Source organism: Oncorhynchus kisutch, linkage group LG9 (assembly GCF_002021735.2).
Source record: "Oncorhynchus kisutch isolate 150728-3 linkage group LG9, Okis_V2, whole genome shotgun sequence".
Lineage (NCBI taxonomy): Eukaryota > Metazoa > Chordata > Actinopteri > Salmoniformes > Salmonidae > Oncorhynchus > Oncorhynchus kisutch.
In genome coordinates, this window is record NC_034182.2 from 25382049 (window position 1) to 25403063 (window position 21015).

Consider the following 21015-nt stretch of genomic DNA (forward strand, 5'->3'; position numbering starts at 1 on the left):
AAGTCTTCAACTATAAGGTGCGTTTTGAGCTCTCCTAGCTGTGCCCGTTGAGGAACTAGAGGAAGCACACTTGCAGTTGTTTTGTTTGGAACACAGCCCTGCATCCCTGCCAACACAGAATTGACACAATCCAAAAACGCTCCATTATAAACCGCAATCTGGGTCAGGCGGGCATAATTTGAAAGCGCGTTCTATTGCCAACCTGACTGCTAAATGATCAAATACGATCTTACAGTGTTAGGTTTTCACAAGGCAAGTCGGAGAAGCAGAACATCATTTTTGGTGCGCATAGAACGGAGTCAGGAGTGCGTTCATACGCGACAAACACGGGCTCATCCTGTTCAGAACAAGCCAGGGTAGAACGCCATGCCCACATTTGGACTCACAGGTGTTTGGCTTGTATGGCATCAAAGCGGCAGTTATTATTATTATAACACAGAGTCGACTCTTCATTTTCAGCATGTCCCTCACTCAGACAACAAAACCCCTGCAACAGTTGCTCAATTAGCGGGAGGGATGGGGGGGGGGGGGGGGGGGGGGGACTGCTCATCTCGCGCAGGGTGCTCAAGTTTATAACGGCTGTCAGTCAAAACTCATACGGAGCTGTGAAGCGGAGACCCTGAGCTCTGACGTGGAGTATAGTGTGTTACTGCACAACCACTGCCTTCCAATTTAGAGAGAGGGGGAGAGGCGAGGGAAGATAAGGGTGAGGGTCAAGGGGAGTAGAGTGAGAGGAAAGGGAAGATAAGGGTGAGGGTCAAGGGGAGTAGAGTGAGAGGGGAGGGAAGAGAAGGGTGAGGGTCAAGGGGAGTAGAGTGAGAGGGGAGGGAAGAGAAGGGTGAGGGTCAAGGGGAGTAGAGTGAGAGGGGAGGGAAGAGAAGGGTGAGGGTCAAGGGGAGTAGAGTGAGAGGGGAGGGAAGAGAAGGGTGAGGCTCAAGGGGAGTAGAGTGAGAGGGGAGGGAGTAGGGGATGAAAGAAGAGATGCAGACAGTCAGAGAGGGGGAGAGAGTGGGGGAGAGAGAGAGGGAGAAAGGGAGAGAGAGGGTCTCGAGGCCTGCTCCTTGATCCAAAGGAGTGGGATCAGGTTACGTTGTCTGAGAGGAGACAGACAAGCCTGAAGACACACACACACACTGAGAGCGAGAGAGGTCACAGTGCACCCGTTGCCCTCCACACACACATGCTTGTGAAAACAAACACACACACACACACACACCCAGACAGAGTTTCTCTCGTAAACACTCACCAGAGCTAAGCGCGCACACAAAATGCAGTGGTTATGCTGCAAGTAACACATCTCTCACTGACACACATACTTCTTCATTGTCAAAAACACACGACATTCCCTCCTACCTCCACACAACCACACCGTCACATACACACCTCAGTAACGACCTACGAGTCAAAATGCCGAATACTCCAACAAAAAACAAAGACTTCACAGACCATTCTAAAGAAAAACAGAATATAATAAAATACATATATGATAGAAAACGATATCACTAATATTCAGAGAACAAGTTCTACCTGACAGCTCAGCGTTGCCTGTCGTCTAGCAGCGTGTGTTCTCTCCGGCTACGGTAACCAGGCCGTTGTGTGTGTGGCAGTTATTTACAGTCAGAGTCGTGTTATCTCAGCCGTTACACAACTAAACCTAACTGGGGGTCAGAGTGCACTGGAGAACTGGGATAGACTGACACACTAACACAGAGAGACAAAGTCTGCATACCAAAGGGCACTCTATTCCCTACTTCATGCACTACTTTTGACCAGGGTCCAAAGTGTACCATATAAGGAATAGGTTACCATTTGGGATGCAGTCAATGTTCTACTATACAGTCACGTGAGGGATAGGGAGGAGAGAGGGAGAGGGAGGAGAGAGGGAGAGGGAGGAGAGAGGGAGGAGAGAGGGAGAGGGAGGAGAGAGGGAGAGGGAGGAGAGAGGGAGAGGGAGGAGAGAGGGAGAGGGAGAGGGAGGAGAGAGGGAGAGAGAGGAGAGAGGGAGAGGGAGGGGGAAAGGGAGGGGGAAGAAAAAGAGCACAATGTCCTTGTTGTACAATGTCCTTGTTGTGCAATGTCCTTGTTGTACAATGTCCTTGTTGTACAATGTCCTTGTTGTACAATGTCCTTGATGTACAATGTCCTTGTTGTACAATGTCCTTGATGTACAATGTCCTTGTTGTACAATGTCCTTGTTGTACAATGTCCTTGTTGTACAATGTCCTTGTTGTGCAATGTCCTTGTTGTACAATGTCCTTGTTGTACAATGTCCTTGTTGTACAATGTCCTTGATGTACAATGTCCTTGTTGTACAATGTCCTTGATGTACAATGTCCTTGTTGTACAATGTCCTTGTTGTACAATGTCCTTGTTGTACAATGTCCTTGTTGTACAATGTCCTTGTTGTACAATGTCCTTGTTGTACAATGTCCTTGATGTACAATGTCCTTGTTGTACAATGTCCTTGATGTACAATGTCCTTGTTGTACAATGTCCTTGATGTACAATGTCCTTGTTGTACAATGTCCTTGATGTACAATGTCCTTGTTGTACAATGTCCTTGTTGTACAATGTCCTTGTTGTACAATGTCCTTGTTGTACAATGTCCTTGTTCTATGTTGAAAGTCTCTTAAAATCCAATGTATTATTATCATTATCATTCTTCTTCTTCTTCTTCTTATCATTATTGTAATTATTATCATTATCATTATTATTATAATCATTCTCATTATTCTCATTATTATTCTCATTCTCATGATTATTATTAGGTGGCTAGAAAATGGAGGAGTAGATAGGAGAGTGTAAAGACAAGGAGATGAGGAAAGAACAGAAACACAAAGAACAGCAAAGCCTGACCATCAACCTGCAACATGACATGCCACATGCATGTTACACATCACAATAGGAACTATAATGCCCCTCCCCCACGACCCCAATCTGACCCCTGTCTCCTCTCCAATCACGGTAATCACAAGCATCAATCCTCCCCTCCCCTCGATGCCCCCTTCTCCTCTCCTCCCTCCATCTCTGGTAACGTAGTCAGGTTAATCCATTACTGTAAACAAATGGGCTGATCGATGAGAGCATCTCAGGGGTGACCTCAAGGTCACAGGGGTGACATGGAGGTCATGGGCAGAGGGGAGAGACCATCTGCGGCGCGCACACACATTCTGTTCTCCACAACCATGACCTGATCTACACCTATGATGAAGAACCCTGCACACACACACAAACAACGGGGAGGTCAAAGGTCAATGAGGCAATGTGTCATCTGGTGTGCGTGTGTGTATGTACAGTATGTATGTATGTATGTATGTATGTATGTGTGTAGGGTGCTTCATCATAGGTATAGAGTAGGTAATGGTTGTAGAGAGCAGGGTGGGTGAGTTACACTGGTCTAGGATGAGGGAGTCACTAGAGCAGTGTGATGACGCAACACAAGATCACTCTGGTGAGGCACAAACTGTGTGCAAAGTACAGGAGACATACAGTACCAGTCAAATGTTTGGACACCTACTCATTCAAGGGATTTTCTTAATTTTTTACTATTTTCTACATTGTGGAATAACCGCAAGGACATCAAAACTGCGAAATAACACATATGGAATCATGTAGTAACCAAAAAATTGTTAAACAAATCAAAATCTATTTCTCAAAGTAGCCACCCTTTGCCTTGATGACAGCTTTTCACAGTCTTGGCATTCTCTCAACCAGCTTCACCTGGTATGCTTTTCCAACAGTGTTGAAGGAGTTCCCACATATGCTGCTTTTCCTTCACTCTGCGGGCCAACTCATCCCAAACCTTCTCAATTGGGTTGAGGTCGGGTGATTGATAAATCACGACAGTGTCACCAGCAAAGCACCACCACACTACCAAACCTCCTCCTCCATGCTTCACGGTGGGAACCACACATGCCAGAGATCATCCGTTCACCTACTCTGCATCTCACAAAGACACAGTGGTTGGAACCAAAAATAAAAAAATGTGGACTTGTCAGACCAAAGGCCAGATTTCCTCTATTATAATGTCCATTGCTTGTGTCTCTTGGGCCAAACAAGTACAGTGCCTTGCAAAAGTGTTCACCCCCCGTGGCGTTTTTCCTATTGTGTTGCATTACAATCTGTAATTTAAATATATTTTTATTTGGATTTCATGTGATGGACATACACAAAACAGTCCAAATTGGTAAAGTGTCATTTTTAAGGCTGGTAACTCTAATGAACTTATCCTCTGCAGCAGAGGTAAACTCTGGGTCTTCCTTTCCTGTGGAGGTCCTCATGGGAGCCAGTTTCATCATAGCGCTTGATGGTTTTCTCGACTGCACTTGAAGAAACTTTCAAAGTTATTGAAATGTTCCTGATTGACTGACCATCATGTCTTAAAGTAATGATGGACTGTCGTTTCGCTTTGATTATTTGAGCTGTTCTTGCCCTAATATGAAATTGGTCTTTTACCAAATAGGGCTATCTTCTGTATACCACCCATACCTTGTCACAACACAACCGATTGGCTCAAACGCATTAAGAAGGAAAGAAATTCCACAAATGTACTTTTAACAAGGCTGGTTGAGAGAACCAGAAGCTGGTTGAGAGAATGCCAAGAGTGTGCAAAGCTGTTATCAAGGCAAAGGATGGCAACTTTGAAGAATCTAACATCTAAAATAGATTTGGATTTGTTTAACACTTTTTTTGGTTACTACATGATTCCATATGTGTTATTTCATAGTTTTGATGTCTTTCACTATTATTGTACAATGTAGAAAATAGTACAAATAAAGAGAAACCCTTGAATGAGTAGGTGTGTCCAAACTTTTTACTGGTACCGTACCTATCATTGCACTCACACACACTGACAAGAATGCCTGCACGGCACGCACACACGCACACGCACACGCACACACACACACACACACACACACACACACACACACACACACACACACACACACACACACACACACACACACGTAAACAAAAGAACTTTAACTGAAAAATGCTGGTTTGGGCTGGTCCAACCTGATGAGAAACAACAGTCATAAACAAAGGAAGGAGAGAAAAGAGGGAGAAAGAGAAAAGAGAATTACAGAGAGGAGTAAAAACACAGAGCATGGACTACAGATGGAGCAGTCAAGTGTGTGTGTGTGTGTGTTGTATAATACTTGTAGATTTTGTTAAGGGCAATCCCACTCAATTACGCTGAGACTCTAACGTTCCACCTCAAAAATGTTACCAAACAAAAAAAACATTGATTTCTAAGTTGAACAAACCATCCACCTCCATGTACAAGGATTATTTGTACAAATGTCCACAGAAAATTTGACAAAAACACCTTTAGTGGAAGAACTGTGCAGATGCTGTTTGGTAACAGAATTACGGTAAAATCTTCCATGTCACCATGTTTAAAAAAAAAAAACTCGTAAATATATACTTTGAATTAAGGTTCATATGTCAGCTATGACATGACAGCTTGAGTTAGAAACTATGTATTTTGGTTATTGAACAACATCTGCTACCGGACTTACATCTCTTAATTATGAATCTCAAAAAGTAGATATGTTCAGTACAGTACAACAGTACATTACAATGTACTCTACTCTGTGTTCTTTTGTACAGTACTGAACTCCATTCTACTGTACGGTACTCTAGAGTTGTACTCTAGAATGCTCTAGTTGTCTTTACCTTACAGTTCTGTACTCCACTGTACTATAGTGTTCTCTACTCCACTGTACTATACTGTTCTCTACTCCACTGTACTATACTGTTCTCAACTGTACTGTTCTCTACTCCACTGTACTATACTGTACTATACTGTTCTCTACTGTACTATACTGTTCTCTACTGTACTATACTGTTCTCTACTGTACTGTACTATACTGTTCTCAACTGTACTGTTCTCAACTGTACTATACTGTTCTCTACTCCACTGTACTGTACTGTTCTCTACTGTACTGTACTATACTGTTCTCTACTCCACTGTACTATACTGTTCTCTACTCCACTGTACTATACTGTTCTCTACTCCACTGTACTATACTGTTCTCTACTCCACTGTACTATACTGTTCTCTACTCCACTGTACTATACTGTTCTCTACTCCACTGTACTATACTGTTCTCAACTGTACTGTACTATACTGTTCTCTACTCCACTGTTCTCTACTGTTCTCTACTGTACTATACTGTTCTCTACTCCACTGTACTATACTGTTCTCTACTGTACTATGCTGTTCTCTACTGTACTATGCTGTTCTCTACTATACTATACTGTTCCCTACTGTACTATACTGTTCTTTAGTGTACTCTACTGGTCCCTACTGTACTATACTGTTCTCTACTCTACTGTTCCCTACTGTACTATACTGTTCCCTACTGTACTATACTGTTCTCTACTGTACTATACAGTTCTCTACTGTACTGTACTGTTCTCCACTGTACTATACTGTTCTCTACTGTTCCCTACTGTTCCCTTCTGTACTCTACTGTGCTATACTGTTCTCTGCTGTGCTCTACTGTTCCCTACTGTACTATACTGTTCCCTACTGTACTATACTGTTCCCTACTGTACTATACTGTTCCCTACTGTACTATACCGTTCTCTACTGTACTGTACTGTTCTCTATTGTACTGAACTGTTCTCTACTGTACTATACTGTTCTCTACTCCACCGACTATAGTGTTCTCTACTGTACTGTACTGTTCTCTACTCCACTGTACTATACTGTTTTCTACTGTACTATACTGTTCTCTACTCCACTGTACTATACTGTTTTCTACTGTACTATACTATTTTCTACTGTACTCTACTAAACTGTACTCTACTGTACAATACTGTTCTGTTCTCTACTGTACTATACTGTTCTCTACTGTACTGTACTATACTGTTCCCTACTGTACTATGCTGTTCTCTACTATACTATAATGTTCTCTACTGTACTATACTGTTCCCTACTGCATTATTCTGTTCTCTATTGTACTATACTGTTCTCTACTGTACTACACTGTTCTCTACTCCACTGTACTATAGTGTTCTCTACTGTACTACACTGTTCTCTACTCTACTATACTGTTCTCTACTGTTCTTTACTGTACTATACTGTTCTCTATTGTACTATACTGTTCTGTTCTCTACTGTACTATACTATTTTCTACTGTACTATATTGTTCTCTACTCTACTATACTGTTCTCTACTGTACTATACTGTTCTCTATTGTACTATACTGTTTTGTACTGTACTATACTGTTCTCTACTGTCCCCCACTGTACTATACTGTTCTCTACTGTGCTCTACTGTTCCCTACTGTACTATACCGTTCCCTACTGTACTATACCGTTCTCTACTGTACTGTACTATACTGTTTTCTACTGTGCTATACTGTTCCCTACTGCATTATACTGTTCTCCACTGTACTATACTGTTCTCTACTCCACTGTACTATACTGTTCTCTGCTGTACTGTACTAAACTGTTCTCTACTGTACTATACTGTTCTCTACTCCACTGTACTATACTGTTTTCTACTGTACTGTACTATACTGTTCTCTACTGTACTATGCTGTTCTCTACTGTACTATACTGTTCTCTACTATACTATACTGTTCCCTACTGTACTATGCTGTTCTCTACTGTACTATACTGTTCTCTACTATACTATACTGTTCCCTACTGTACTATACTGTTCTCTACTGTACTATACAGTTCTCTACTGTACTATACAGTTCTCTACTGTACTGTACTGTTCCCTACTGTACTATACTGTTCCCTACTGTACTCTACTGTACTATACAGTTCTCTACTGTACTGTACTGTTCTCCACTGTACTATACTGTTCTCTACTGTTCCCTACTGTTCTCTTCTGTACTCTACTGTGCTATACTGTTCTCTGCTGTGCTCTACTGTTCCCTACTGTACTGTACTGTTCCCTACTGTACTATACTGTTCCCTACTGTACTATACTGTTCTCTACTGTACTACACTGTTCTCTACTCCACTGTACTATAGTGTTCTCTACTGTACTACACTGTTCTCTACTCTACTATACTGTTCTCTACTGTTCTTTACTGTACTATACTGTTCTCTATTGTACTATACTGTTCTGTTCTCTACTGTACTATACTATTTTCTACTGTACTATATTGTTCTCTACTCTACTATACTGTTCTCTACTGTACTATACTGTTCTCTATTGTACTATATTGTTTTGTTCTCTACTGTACTATACTGTTCTCTACTGTACTATATTGTACTACACTGTTCCCTACTGTACTGTACTGTTCTCTACTGTACTGTACTATACTGTTCTCTACTGTCCCCCACTGTACTATACTGTGCTCTACTGTTCCCTACTGTACTATACCGTTCCCTACTGTACTATACCGTTCTCTACTGTACTGTACTATACTGTTTTCTACTGTGCTATACTGTTCCCTACTGCATTATACTGTTCTCCACTGTACTATACTGTTCTCTACTCCACTGTACTATACTGTTCTCTGCTGTACTGTACTAAACTGTTCTCTACTGTACTATACTGTTCTCTACTCCACTGTACTATACTGTTTTCTACTGTACTGTACTATACTGTTCTCTACTGTACTATGCTGTTCTCTACTGTACTATACTGTTCTCTACTATACTATACTGTTCCCTACTGTACTATACTGTTCTCTACTGTACTATACAGTTCTCTACTGTACTGTACTGTTCCCTACTGTACTATACTGTTCCCTACTGTACTATACTGTTCTCTACTGTACTATACAGTTCTCTACTGTACTGTACTGTTCCCTACTGTACTATACTGTTCCCTACTGTACTATACTGTTCTCTACTGTACTATACAGTTCTCTACTGTACTGTACTGTTCTCCACTGTACTATACTGTTCTCTACTGTTCCCTACTGTTCTCTTCTGTACTCTACTGTGCTATACTGTTCTCTGCTGTGCTCTACTGTTCCCTACTGTACTATACTGTTCCCTACTGTACTATACCGTTCTCTACTGTACTGTACTATACTTTTCTCTACTGTACTATACTGTTCTCTACTGTACAATACTGTTCTGTTCTCTACTGTGATAAACTGTTCTCTACTCCACTGTACTATACTGTTCTCTACTCCAAGGTACTATACTGTTCTCTACTGTGCTATACTGGTCTCTGCTGTGCTCTACTGTTCCCTACTGTACTATACTGTTCCCTACTGTACTATACTGTTCCCTACTGTACTATACCGTTCTCTACTGTACTGTACTGTTCTCTATTGTACTATACTGTTCTCTACTGTACTATACTGTTCTCTACTCCACTGTACTATACTGTTTTCTACTGTACTATACTATTTTCTACTGTACTCTACTAAACTGTACTCTACTGTACAATACTGTTCTGTTCTCTACTGTACTATACTGTTCTCTACTGTACTGTACTATACTGTTCCCTACTGTACTATGCTGTTCTCTACTATACTATAATGTTCTCTACTGTACTATACTGTTCCCTACTGCATTATTCTGTTCTCTATTGTACTATACTGTTCTCTACTGTACTACACTGTTCTCTACTCCACTGTACTATAGTGTTCTCTACTGTACTACACTGTTCTCTACTCTACTATACTGTTCTCTACTGTTCTTTACTGTACTATACTGTTCTCTATTGTACTATACTGTTCTGTTCTCTACTGTACTATACTATTTTCTACTGTACTATATTGTTCTCTACTCTACTATACTGTTCTCTACTGTACTATACTGTTCTCTATTGTACTATATTGTTTTGTTCTCTACTGTACTATATTGTACTACACTGTTCTCTACTGTACTATACTGTTCTCTACTGTACTGTTCTCTACTGTACTGTACTATACTGTTCTCTACTGTCCCCCACTGTACTATACTGTTCTCTACTGTGCTCTACTGTTCCCTACTGTACTATACCGTTCCCTACTGTACTATACCGTTCTCTACTGTACTGTACTATACTGTTCTCTACTCCACTGTACTATACTGTTCTCTGCTGTACTGTACTAAACTGTTCTCTACTGTACAATACTGTTCTCTACTCCACTGTACTATACTGTTTTCTACTGTACTGTACTATACTGTTCTCTACTGTACTATACTGTTCTCTATTGTACTATACTGTTTTGTTCTCTACTGCACTACACTGTTCTCTATTGTACTATACTGTTTTGTTCTCTACTCTACTATACTGTTCTCTACTGTACTATACTGCTCTCTACTGTACTATATTGTTCTCTACTGTACTATATTGTTCTCTACTATACTATACTGTTCTCTATTGTACTATACTGTTCTGTTCTCTACTCCACTATACTATACTGTTCTCTACTGTACTACACTGTTCTCTACTGTACTATATTGTTCTCTACTCTACTATACTGTTCTCTACTCCACTGTACTATACTGTTTTCTACTCTACTGTACTATACTGTTCTCTACTGTACTATACTGTTCTCTATTGTACTATACTGTTTTGTTCTCTACTGTACTACACTGTACTATACTGCTCTCTACTGTACTATATTGTTCCCTACTGTACTATATTGTTCTCTACTGTACTACACTGTTCTGTTCTCTACTGTACTACACTGTTCTCTACTGTACTATATTGTTCTCTACTCTACTATACTGTTCTCTACTGTACTATACTGTTCTCTATTGTACTATACTGTTTTGTTCTCTACTGTACTATACTGTTCTCTACTGTACTATACTGTTCTCTACTGTACTATACTGCTCTCTACTGTACTATACTGTTCTCTATTGTACTATACTGTTTTGTTCTCTACTGTACTATACTGCTCTCTACTGTACTATATTGTTCTCTACTATACTATGCTGTTCTCTACTGTTCTCTATTGTACTATACTGTTCTGTTCTCTACTCCACTATACTATACTGTTTTCTACTGTACTGTACTATACTGTTCTCTACTGTACTATACTGCTCTCTACTGTACTATACTGCTCTCTACTGTACTATACTGTTCTCTACTGTCCAAACTTGTGAACCATTGACGTCTATGATTGGTTCCGAGTTGGTCCGTCCAGGGCGGTATGACCAAATTTCGACTACTTTTCAATGTCCTCGGACGTCCGGTGTCAGCCGGTGCTCAGCGGGTGAGGATGTTTGTCAGTCGGTGCTCAGCGGGTGAGGATGTTTGTCAGTCGGTGCTCAGCGGGTGAGGATGTTTGTCAGTCGGTGCTCAGCGGGTGAGGATGTTTGTCAGTCGGTGCTCAGAGGGTGAGGGTGTTTGTCAGTTGGTGCTCAGCGGGTGAGGATGTTTGTCAGTCGGTGCTCAGCGGGTGAGGATGTTTGTCAGTCGGTGCTCAGAGGGTGAGGGTGTTTGTCAGTTGGTGCTCAGCGGGTGAGGATGTTTGTCAGTCGGTGCTCAGAGGGTGAGGGTGTTTGTCAGCCGGTGCTCAGCGGGTGAGGATGTTTGTCAGCCGGTGAGGATGTTTGTCAGTCGGTGCTCAGCGGGTGAGGATGTTTGTCAGTCGGTGCTCAGCGGGTGAGGATGTTTGTCAGTCGGTGCTCAGCGGGTGAGGATGTTTGTCAGTCGGTGCTCAGAGGGTGAGGGTGTTTGTCAGCCGGTGCTCAGCGGGTGAGGATGTTTGTCAGCCGGTGAGGATGTTTGTCAGTCGGTGCTCAGCGGGTGAGGATGTTTGTCAGTCGGTGCTCAGCGGGTGAGGATGTTTGTCAGTCGGTGCTCAGCGGGTGAGGATGTTTGTCAGTCGGTGCTCAGCGGGTGAGGATGTTTGTCAGTCGGTGCTCAGCGGGTGAGGATGTTTGTCAGTCGGTGCTCAGCGGGTGAGAGTGTTTGTCAGTCGGTGCTCAGCGGGTGAGGATGTTTGTCAGTCGGTGCTCAGAGGGTGAGGGTGTTTGTCAGCCGGTGCTCAGAGGGTGAGGGTGTTTGTCAGTCGGTGCTCAGCGGGTGAGGATGTTTGTCAGTCGGTGCTCAGCGGGTGAGGATGTTTGTCAGTCGGTGTTCAGAGGGTGAGGGTGTTTGTCAGTCGGTGCTCAGCGGGTGAGGATGTTTGTCAGTCGGTGCTCAGAGGGTGAGGGTGTTTGTCAGCCGGTGCTCAGCGGGTGAGGATGTTTGTCAGCCGGTGAGGATGTTTGTCAGTCGGTGCTCAGCGGGTGAGGATGTTTGTCAGTCGGTGCTCAGCGGGTGAGGATGTTTGTCAGTCGGTGCTCAGCGGGTGAGGATGTATGTCAGCCGGTGCTCAGCGGGTGAGGATGTATGTCAGCCGGTGCTCAGCGGGTGAGGATGTATGTCAGCCGGTGCTCAGCGGGTGAGGATGTATGTCAGCCGGTGCTCAGCGTGTGAGGATGTTTGTCAGCCGGTGCTCAGCAGGTGAGGATGTTTGTCAGTCTGTCCAGACGGTTTTCACAGTCTTGCTTTTACCACCAGACGACAGAAAGAGAAAGAAACCCGTTATGAGATGAACATGACAGTATGCCAGTGGAAGGGAGGACAGTAGCAGGTGACCCAACTGTGGTTTGTGGCTACTATGATTTGCCATTGTAGCCTATTCAATGGCAATAATTCCGTTACCGATATTTATCACTTTATGGGGGAGTTCAGTGTTATGTGTAAGCTAGTAAGTGTTTGTGTATTCATAAAAAGAACAAGCCGATACAAATCAAAAGCAACCAACCGTACAAAAACAGAAGAGAGAGATCCACAAATGAACAATTACAGACTAGGCAAAATACCGTTTCAGTCATGTCAATAAAACCAGTAAAAATATATGTATATAAAGATACAAAAATATATTATATACCCCCACACACACATACACTGACCGCAGACTAGTGCCCGGAACAACCCCAAACACCCACCTATACCAGCAGCTACAAACAGTCTCACCTGGCGCTCTCTCTCTCTAAAGATACAAAAATATATTATATACCCCCACACACACATACACTGACCGCAGACTAGTGCCCGGAACAACCCCAAACACCCACCTATACCAGCAGCTACAAACAGTCTCACCTGGCGCTCTCTCTCTCTAAAGATACAAAAATATATTATATGTTAGCTCTTAATGCCATGAACTCTTTATGAGTTTGCCATGGTTACATTCCTCAGGTTTACCTTGGTTCTATTAGTAGATCATGTGTAATGGTACGTCACTTCCAAATGAATTTAACCAAAAAAGATAGTGTTGGACAGGGGTTGGTGAAGGGCGGCCCACAAAAACGGTCAGCCAGTGATTTATTTTGGCACTCAAAAAATATATATATATATTTTGGAGGGGCACCACATTTAACATGCTCCTAGGGACTTCACATGTTGGTGTTCATTGGTTATTTTATTTACATGGACATTATTATTCTCCCCCCCTCCCTCTCTCTCCCCCCCATCTCTCTCTCTCTCTGTGTCTCTCTCCCCCCCATCTCTCTCTCTCTCTCTGTCTCTCTCCCCCCCATCTCTCTCTCTCTCTCTGTGTCTCTCTCCCCCCCATCTCTCTCTCTCTCTCTGTGTCTCTCTCCCCCCCATCTCTCTCTCTCTCTCTCTCTGTGTCTCTCTCCCCCCCATCTCTCTCTCTCTCTCTGTGTCTCTCTCTCCCCCCATCTCTCTCTCTCCCCCATCTCTCTCTCTCTCTCTCTGTGTGTTTCTCTCTCGCTCTCTCTCTCTCCGTATCTCTCCTCTCTATCCCTGTCTCTCTCTGTATCTCCCCCCCCTCTCTCTCCCTCTCTGTCTTTCTTGCTCTCTCTCTCTCCCTCCATCTCTCTCTCTCCCTCAAACACTCCCCATTTCGTTCCATTGACCTCTTTTATCAACTCCCCCCACACACATTATGTAACAGACACTAAAACGTACACTCTGTTGCACAGTTAACCTTTAACAGAGAGACATAAAATCGCTCCCAGGAGCACACCAACACGCACGCTCAACCCGTCACACCCTCGGGGGAACAGATGCCAAGAAAGCTGTACCACACAAACACACACGTACATATACAAATACACACTCACACACACTGTATGTTGTAAGGAGGGAGAGCTCCCATATTAGTTGGAGAGCGAGGGAGTGAGTAAAGGGGTGTAGGTAATAAGTGATGTGTGTGTACAGAGATGTCCCTACCGTGACTTGGTGATGTGTAGTGTGTGTGTACAGAGATGTCCCTACCGTGACTTGGTGATGTGTAGTGTGTGTGTACAGAGATGTCCCTACCGTGACTTGGTGATGTGTAGAGTGTGTGTACAGGGATGTCCCTACCATGACTTGGTGATGTGTAGAGTGTGTGTGTGTACAGAGATGTCCCTACCATGACTTGGTGATGTGTAGAGTGTGTGTGTGTACAGAGATGTCCCTACCATGACTTGGTGATGTGTAGAGTGTGTGTACAGGGATGTCCCTACCATGACTTGGTGATGTGTAGAGTGTGTGTGTGTACAGAGATGTCCCTACCATGACTTGGTGATGTGTAGAGTGTGTGTGTGTGTACAGAGATGTCCCTACCGTGACTTGGTGATGTGTAGAGTGTATGTGTGTGTACAGAGATGTCCCTACCGTGACTTGGTGATGTGTAGAGTGTGTGTGTGTGTGTACAGAGATGTCCCTACCGTGACTTGGTGATGTGTAGAGTGTGTGTGTGTGTACAGAGATGTCCCTACCGTGACTTGGTGATGTGTAGAGTCTGTGTGTGTGTGTGTGTACAGAGATGTCCCTACCGTGACTTGGTGATGTGTAGAGAGTGTGTGTGTGTACAGAGATGTCCCTACCGTGACTTGGTGATGTGTAGAGTGTGTGTGTACAGAGATGTCCCTACCGTGACTTGGTGATGTGTAGAGTGTGTGTGTGTGTGTGTACAGAGATGTCCCTACCGTGACTTGTTGATGTGTAGAGTCTGTGTGTGTGTATGTACAGAGATGTCCCTACCGTGACTTGGTGATGTGTAGAGTGTGTGTGTACACAGATGTCCCTACCATGACTTGGTGATGTGTAGAGTGTGTGTGTACAGAGATGTCCCTACCGTGACTTGGTGATGTGTAGTGTGTGTGTACAGAGATGTCCCTACCGTGACTTGGTGATGTGTAGTGTGTGTGTACAGAGATGTCCCTACCGTGACTTGGTGATGTGTAGTGTGTGTGTACAGAGATGTCCCTACCGTGACTTGGTGATGTGTAGAGTGTGTGTGTGTGTGTACAGAGATGTCCCTACCGTGACTTGATGATGTGTAGAGTGTGTGTGTACAGAGATGTCCCTACCGTGACTTGGTGATGTGTAATGTGTGTGTACAGAGATGTCCCTACCTTGACTTGGTGATGTGTAGAGTGTGTGTGTACAGAGATGTCCCTACCGTGACTTGGTGATGTGTAGAGTGTGTGTGTACAGAGATGTCCCTACCGTGACTTGGTGATGTGTAGAGTGTATATGTACAGAGATGTCCCTACCGTGACTTGGTGGTGTGTAGTGTGTGTGTACAGAGATGTCCCTACCGTGACTTGGTGATGTGTAGAGTGTGTGTGTGTGTGTGTACAGAGATGTCCCTACCGTGACTTGGTGATGTGTAGAGTGTGTGTGTGTGTACAGAGATGTCCCTACCATGACTTGGTGATGTGTCGAGTGTGTGTGTGTACAGAGATGTCCCTACCGTGACTTGGTGATGTGTAGTGTGTGTGTACAGAGATGTCCCTACCATGACTTGGTGATGTGTAGAGTGTGTGTGTTACAGAGATGTCCCTACCGTGACTTGGTGATGTGTAGAGTGTGTGTGTACAGAGATGTCCCTACCGTGACTTGGTGATGTGTAGAGTGTGTGTGTGTATGTGTACAGAGATGTCCCTACCTTGACTTGGTGATGTGTAGAGTGTGTGTGTACAGAGATGTCCCTACCATGACTTGGTGATGTGTAGAGTGTGTGTGTACAGAGATGTCCCTACCGAGACTTGGTGATGTGTAGAGTGTGTGTACAGAGATGTCCCTACCGTGACTTGGTGATGTGTAGAGTGTGTGTGTGTGTGTACAGAGATGTCCTTACCATGAATTGGTGATGTGTAGTGTGTGTGTGTGTGTGTACAGAGATGTCCCTACCGTGACTTGCTGGAGCGACTGGAACCCATTTACTTAACTAAACAAACCCCAGTCTCTCTCTATCTAAGAAATCATGTGTCTTCTTCTTGAGTAGGTCTTTGTTTCTATGTCTCTCTTAAGTCTCTCTTTGTTTCTCAGTTCTCTCTCTCTCCCTCACACTCGTTCTCTATCTGGTCTCTTTCTGTCTGTCTGCTTCTCTCGCTCATCTAGACAAACCTGAGCAAACAAGGAAGTCCGTCCCATCATGTGGATTTGGCTTTCCTCCAATCCAGTATCCTTGTCTCTCCTCTCTCAGCCCTAACCCCCCAGCCTATAGCCTTGTCCCTATCCTCAACCTCAGCCCCAGCCTCAACCCCAGCCTCAGCCCCAGCCTCAACCCAGGCGCCAGCCAGTAAGCCAGACACCCCTAACCCACACCCTGCCGTCTCTCTCTCTCTCTGTTTGTCTATTCCTCCTCCTCCTGTTGCTAAAGCACACCGCCAGGCAGCTCACCCCTCCCCCTCTCGTTCACTCTAGCTCTCTCTCCCTTTCTTCTCCAGGCAGCACACTCAATCACCTCCCCTCCCCCCTCCCCTCTCTCCCCACCCCTCACCATCACCGCCTTCATTCCAATGAATGCACAATCCACCCTTCAGCCATGGGGGACTGGCCCGAGGGTTGGCACACACACACACAAACACACACTCTCACACCCATCTGTGTGTGCACATCTGCAGAGGGAACAGAAGACCATCAGAGCAAAGAGAGAACGCACACACACACACACACACACACACAGACACACACACACACACACAGACACACACACACACACACACTAGCTACAAGGACATTCTCACCAGAGGCCAGTGTCACCTTCACCACATATCCTAATAGTATGGGCACGATTAGAAATACACACAAATACTACACATTTAGCCTAGAATATATAGAAATATATATCACCCACAGTTATATATATATATGTAAAACTATAAATACAAACCCCAACAGGAATATCTATGTAAATCTAGGTATAGGAGTATCGTAGTGTGTGCACAGATTCAACTGTATGAATAGATTAGTGTGTCTGTCTCCCGTGGATGTTTCCTTATAGAGCAACAGTGACGCCACGTTAGACAGCACAGGAGACCTGGTGCACACAGCTCTATTCTACAAGTAGCACAGCAGTCGACCCGGCGTGAACCACTGCGCCCGAGTCACTACCGACAGGGAGAAAGGGAAAAAATGGAAGGAGCGAGGGAGGAGAGTGAGGGATGCACTTCCGGGTGCTAATGAATGAATGAAGCAAGCGATTCCAAAGTGATGGAGAAAGAGAGAGAGGAGAATGGAGGGCAGGAAATTCCCTAAAGGAGAGGAGGAGAGAAAGGGAGGCAAATTGAATAGTGACACTGGGGAGATGGGTTCAGTGATTTGGGCTCTGCTAGTTGTGTGTGTGTATCAGTGGGGTAGAGTAGGTACCAGTTTAGAGCTGATTAGGTGTGTGTATCAGTAAGGTAGAGTAGGTACCAGTTTACAGCTGAGCTGATGAGGTGTGTGTATCAGTGGGGTAGAGTAGGTACCAGTTTACAGCTGAGCTGATGAGGTGTGTGTATCAGTAAGGTAGAGTAGGTACCAGTTTACAGCTGAGCTGATGAGGTGTGTGTATCAGTGGGGTAGAGTAGGTACCAGTTTACAGCTGAGCTGATGAGGTGTGTGTATCAGTGGGGTAGAGTAGGTACCAGTTTACAGCTGAGCTGATGAGGTGTGTGTATCAGTGGGGTAGAGTAGGTACCAGTTTAGAGCTGAGCTGATTAGGTGTGTGTATCAGTAAGGTAGAGTAGGTACCAATTTACAGCTGAGCTGATGAGGTGTGTGTATCAGTGGGGTAGAATAGATACCAGTTTACAGCTGAGCTGATGAGGTGTGTGTATCAGTGGGGTAGAGTATATACCAGTTTACAGCTGAGCTGATGAGGTGTGTGTATCAGTGGGGTAGAGTAGGTACCAGTTTACAGCTGAGCTGATGAGGTGTGTGTATCAGTGGGGTAGAGTAGGTACCAGTTTACAGCTGAGCTGATGAGGTGTGTGTATCAGTGGGGTAGAGTAGGTACCAGTTTAGAGCTGAGCTGATTAGGTGTGTGTATCAGTAAGGTAGAGTAGGTACCAATTTACAGCTGAGCTGATGAGGTGTGTGTATCAGTGGGGTAGAATAGATACCAGTTTACAGCTGAGCTGATGAGGTGTGTGTATCAGTGGGGTAGAGTATATACCAGTTTACAGCTGAGCTGGTGAGGTGTGTGTATCAGTAAGGTAGAGTAGGTACCAGTTTACAGCTGAGCTGATGAGGTGTGTGTATCAGTGGGGTAGAGTAGGTACCAGTTTACAGCTACGCTGATGAGGTGTGTGTATCAGTGGGGTAGAGTAGGTACCAGTTTACAGCTGAGCTGATGAGGTGTGTGTATCGGTGGGGTAGAGTAGGTACCAGTTTACAGCTGAGCTGATGAGGTGTGTGTATCAGTGTGGTAGAGTAGAAACCAGTTTACAGCTGAGCTGATGAGGTGTGTGTATCAGTGGGGTAGAGTAGGTACCAGTTTACAGCTGAGCTGATGAGGTGTGTGTATCAGTGGGGTAGAGTAGGTACCAGTTTACAGCTGAGCTGATGAGGTGTGTGTATCAGTGGGGTAGAGTAGGTACCAGTTTACAGCTGAGCTGATGAGGTGTGTGTATCAGTGGGGTAGAGTAGGTACCAGTTTACAGCTGAGCTGATGAGGTGTGTGTATCAGGAGCGGTTCTATTCTCTAGGAATTTCGATTGGCTTAAAGTACAGGGTCGGGAACTTAATGAGCACTGGGAACACTACACACACACACACACACACACACACACACACACACACACACACACACACACACACACACACACACACACACACACACACACACACACACACACACACACACACACACACACACACACACACACACACACACACACACACACACACACACACCATTGAATTGAGACGGACATTGCTGATGCAGGAAATCCTGTCAAAGACTCACACACATGCACACACAACAATAGCATGCTGATCACTTGAGCTCACATTGATAGCGCCTCCCTACATTCGCCTGCTATCAGTAACCCCCCCCCCCACACACACACACTGACCGCAGACTAGTGCCAGGAACAACCCCAAACACCCACCTATACCAGCAGCTACAAACTGTCTCACTACTAGCCCTGGTGTTCTCTCTCTTTCTCTCTCTAAAGACACAAACATATATTATATACCCCCATACACACACTCTGACCGCAGACTAGTGCCCGGAACAACCCCAAACACCCACCTATACCAGCTACAAACAGTCTCACTACGAGTCCTGGCGTTCTCTATCTCTCTCAATTCAATTTGCTTTATTGGCATGACGTAACAATGTACATATTGCCATTAGCTTACTTTGGAGATTTACATTATTAACATAGTTCAAATAATAACAATCAATATTGTCAATGGGACAAGAGTAACAACAATAATCAGGGGTCAAAATCATCTCTCTCTCTCTCGGTCTCCCTCTGTCTCTCTCTCTCTCAGTATGTATAGGGACAGGGATGTACTCCTTAATGCTTAGCCAGCAACTCCCATAGCATGGATCCATATGTACAACCACATCAGCTAGGAGAGAAAGAGAGGGAGAGAGGGAGTGAGAGAGAAAGCAAGCGAGCGAGAGAGAGAGAGAGAGAGAGAGAGAGAGAGAGAGAAAAGAGAGAAAGAGAGTAGTCTTTTGTGCAAGGCTGGCATTTAAATCACAGAGGAACCTCCACTGAGTGCACGAGAAAGAAAGACCAGGAGAGAGAGAACGAGAAAGACAGAGAAGCGGAGACGGAGGGAGAGAAAGAGAAGGAAGAATAAACTACTTTTGTGTTTCCAACACCAGCGGGTAGAAGTCAGTGACAGCCAGCAACATAAACACACTACCACCCAGCTGACGTACAATCTCTCTGTGTATGTCTAATTCAAACACACACACACACACACACACACACACACACACACACACACACACACACACACACACACACACACACACACACACACACACACACACACACACACACACACACACACACACACACACACACACACACACAGTCCCTCTCTCCCCTGCACAGCAACTTTCTCCTGCTAGCTTGCTTTTGTCTACCCTTGGTGCTAGCTGCGAGCTAGCTAAAAAAAACTCTAGAATTTGTTCAAATGATAGCAGTGTATGTGTGAGTGTGTGTGTAAAATGAGAAAGCTCTTACCTTGGTTAGGACTTAGGCTGCGGCACTGATTAGGTAGTAGTAATATCCAGATTGTTGTGTTGTGTTAGCTAGCTAGGGCAGAGCAGCGGCTGCAGCCTTAGCTTTGTTTTCCCTTCTGTTCTCTTTAAACCAGACGGACAGACGGGGGCCAGGAACCAGGTCCCCCCCACACACACACTGAGCGACGAACCGATGCACACAACAACAAATTAAACACACACAACCAGCCCACCAACCCGACACTGGTGTCAGAAGCATGCAGAGTAAAAAAAAAAAATATAGAAGACAAATGATACATAAATAGAATTGTGTTTTTGTCTCTCTCTCTCTTCCAGAAAAAAAGTGTGTGCTTCTCGCTTTGGATCTCCTCTTTCCGTTCTCTCCCTCTTTCACTCACCCTCTCTCTCTCTCCCACACACACACACACACACACGCACTCGTTTTCTGTCTCGCTTTTTTTCCACTCAGTAGTCAAACAAAGAAAGGAACGGAACAGAGCATACACACACACCACAGATCCTAGAGCCCAACCCCCCAGCCTGCCTCTCTCTCGTCCCCCCTGAACAGCCCCTCCCCCTCTTCTCTGATCACCCTCCTCCTCCTCTCCTCTCTCAGCCAGGCTCTGGCCTCGTTTTCATTTCATTCGCCCGTTCCCCATCT

At 44.5% G+C, this 21015-nt stretch overlaps 1 protein-coding gene across 4 annotated transcripts in view; it reads right to left on the reverse strand.

The window, feature by feature from the left end:
• Positions 1–20881, reverse strand: part of LOC109896493 (lysine-specific demethylase 6B) — a 68501-nt gene extending 47620 nt beyond the window's left edge. For 2 of the 4 annotated variants that reach the window (XM_031832242.1, XM_031832238.1), the window contains exon 1: positions 20356–20880. The gene's annotated coding sequence lies outside the window, so the exon portion shown is untranslated. Of the gene's footprint in view, positions 1–1527; positions 1921–20355 lie in introns of those variants that run through there. The other 2 variants (XM_031832244.1, XM_031832239.1) reach the window with 2 other exon arrangements.
• Positions 20882–21015: the final 134 nt, after the last annotated feature.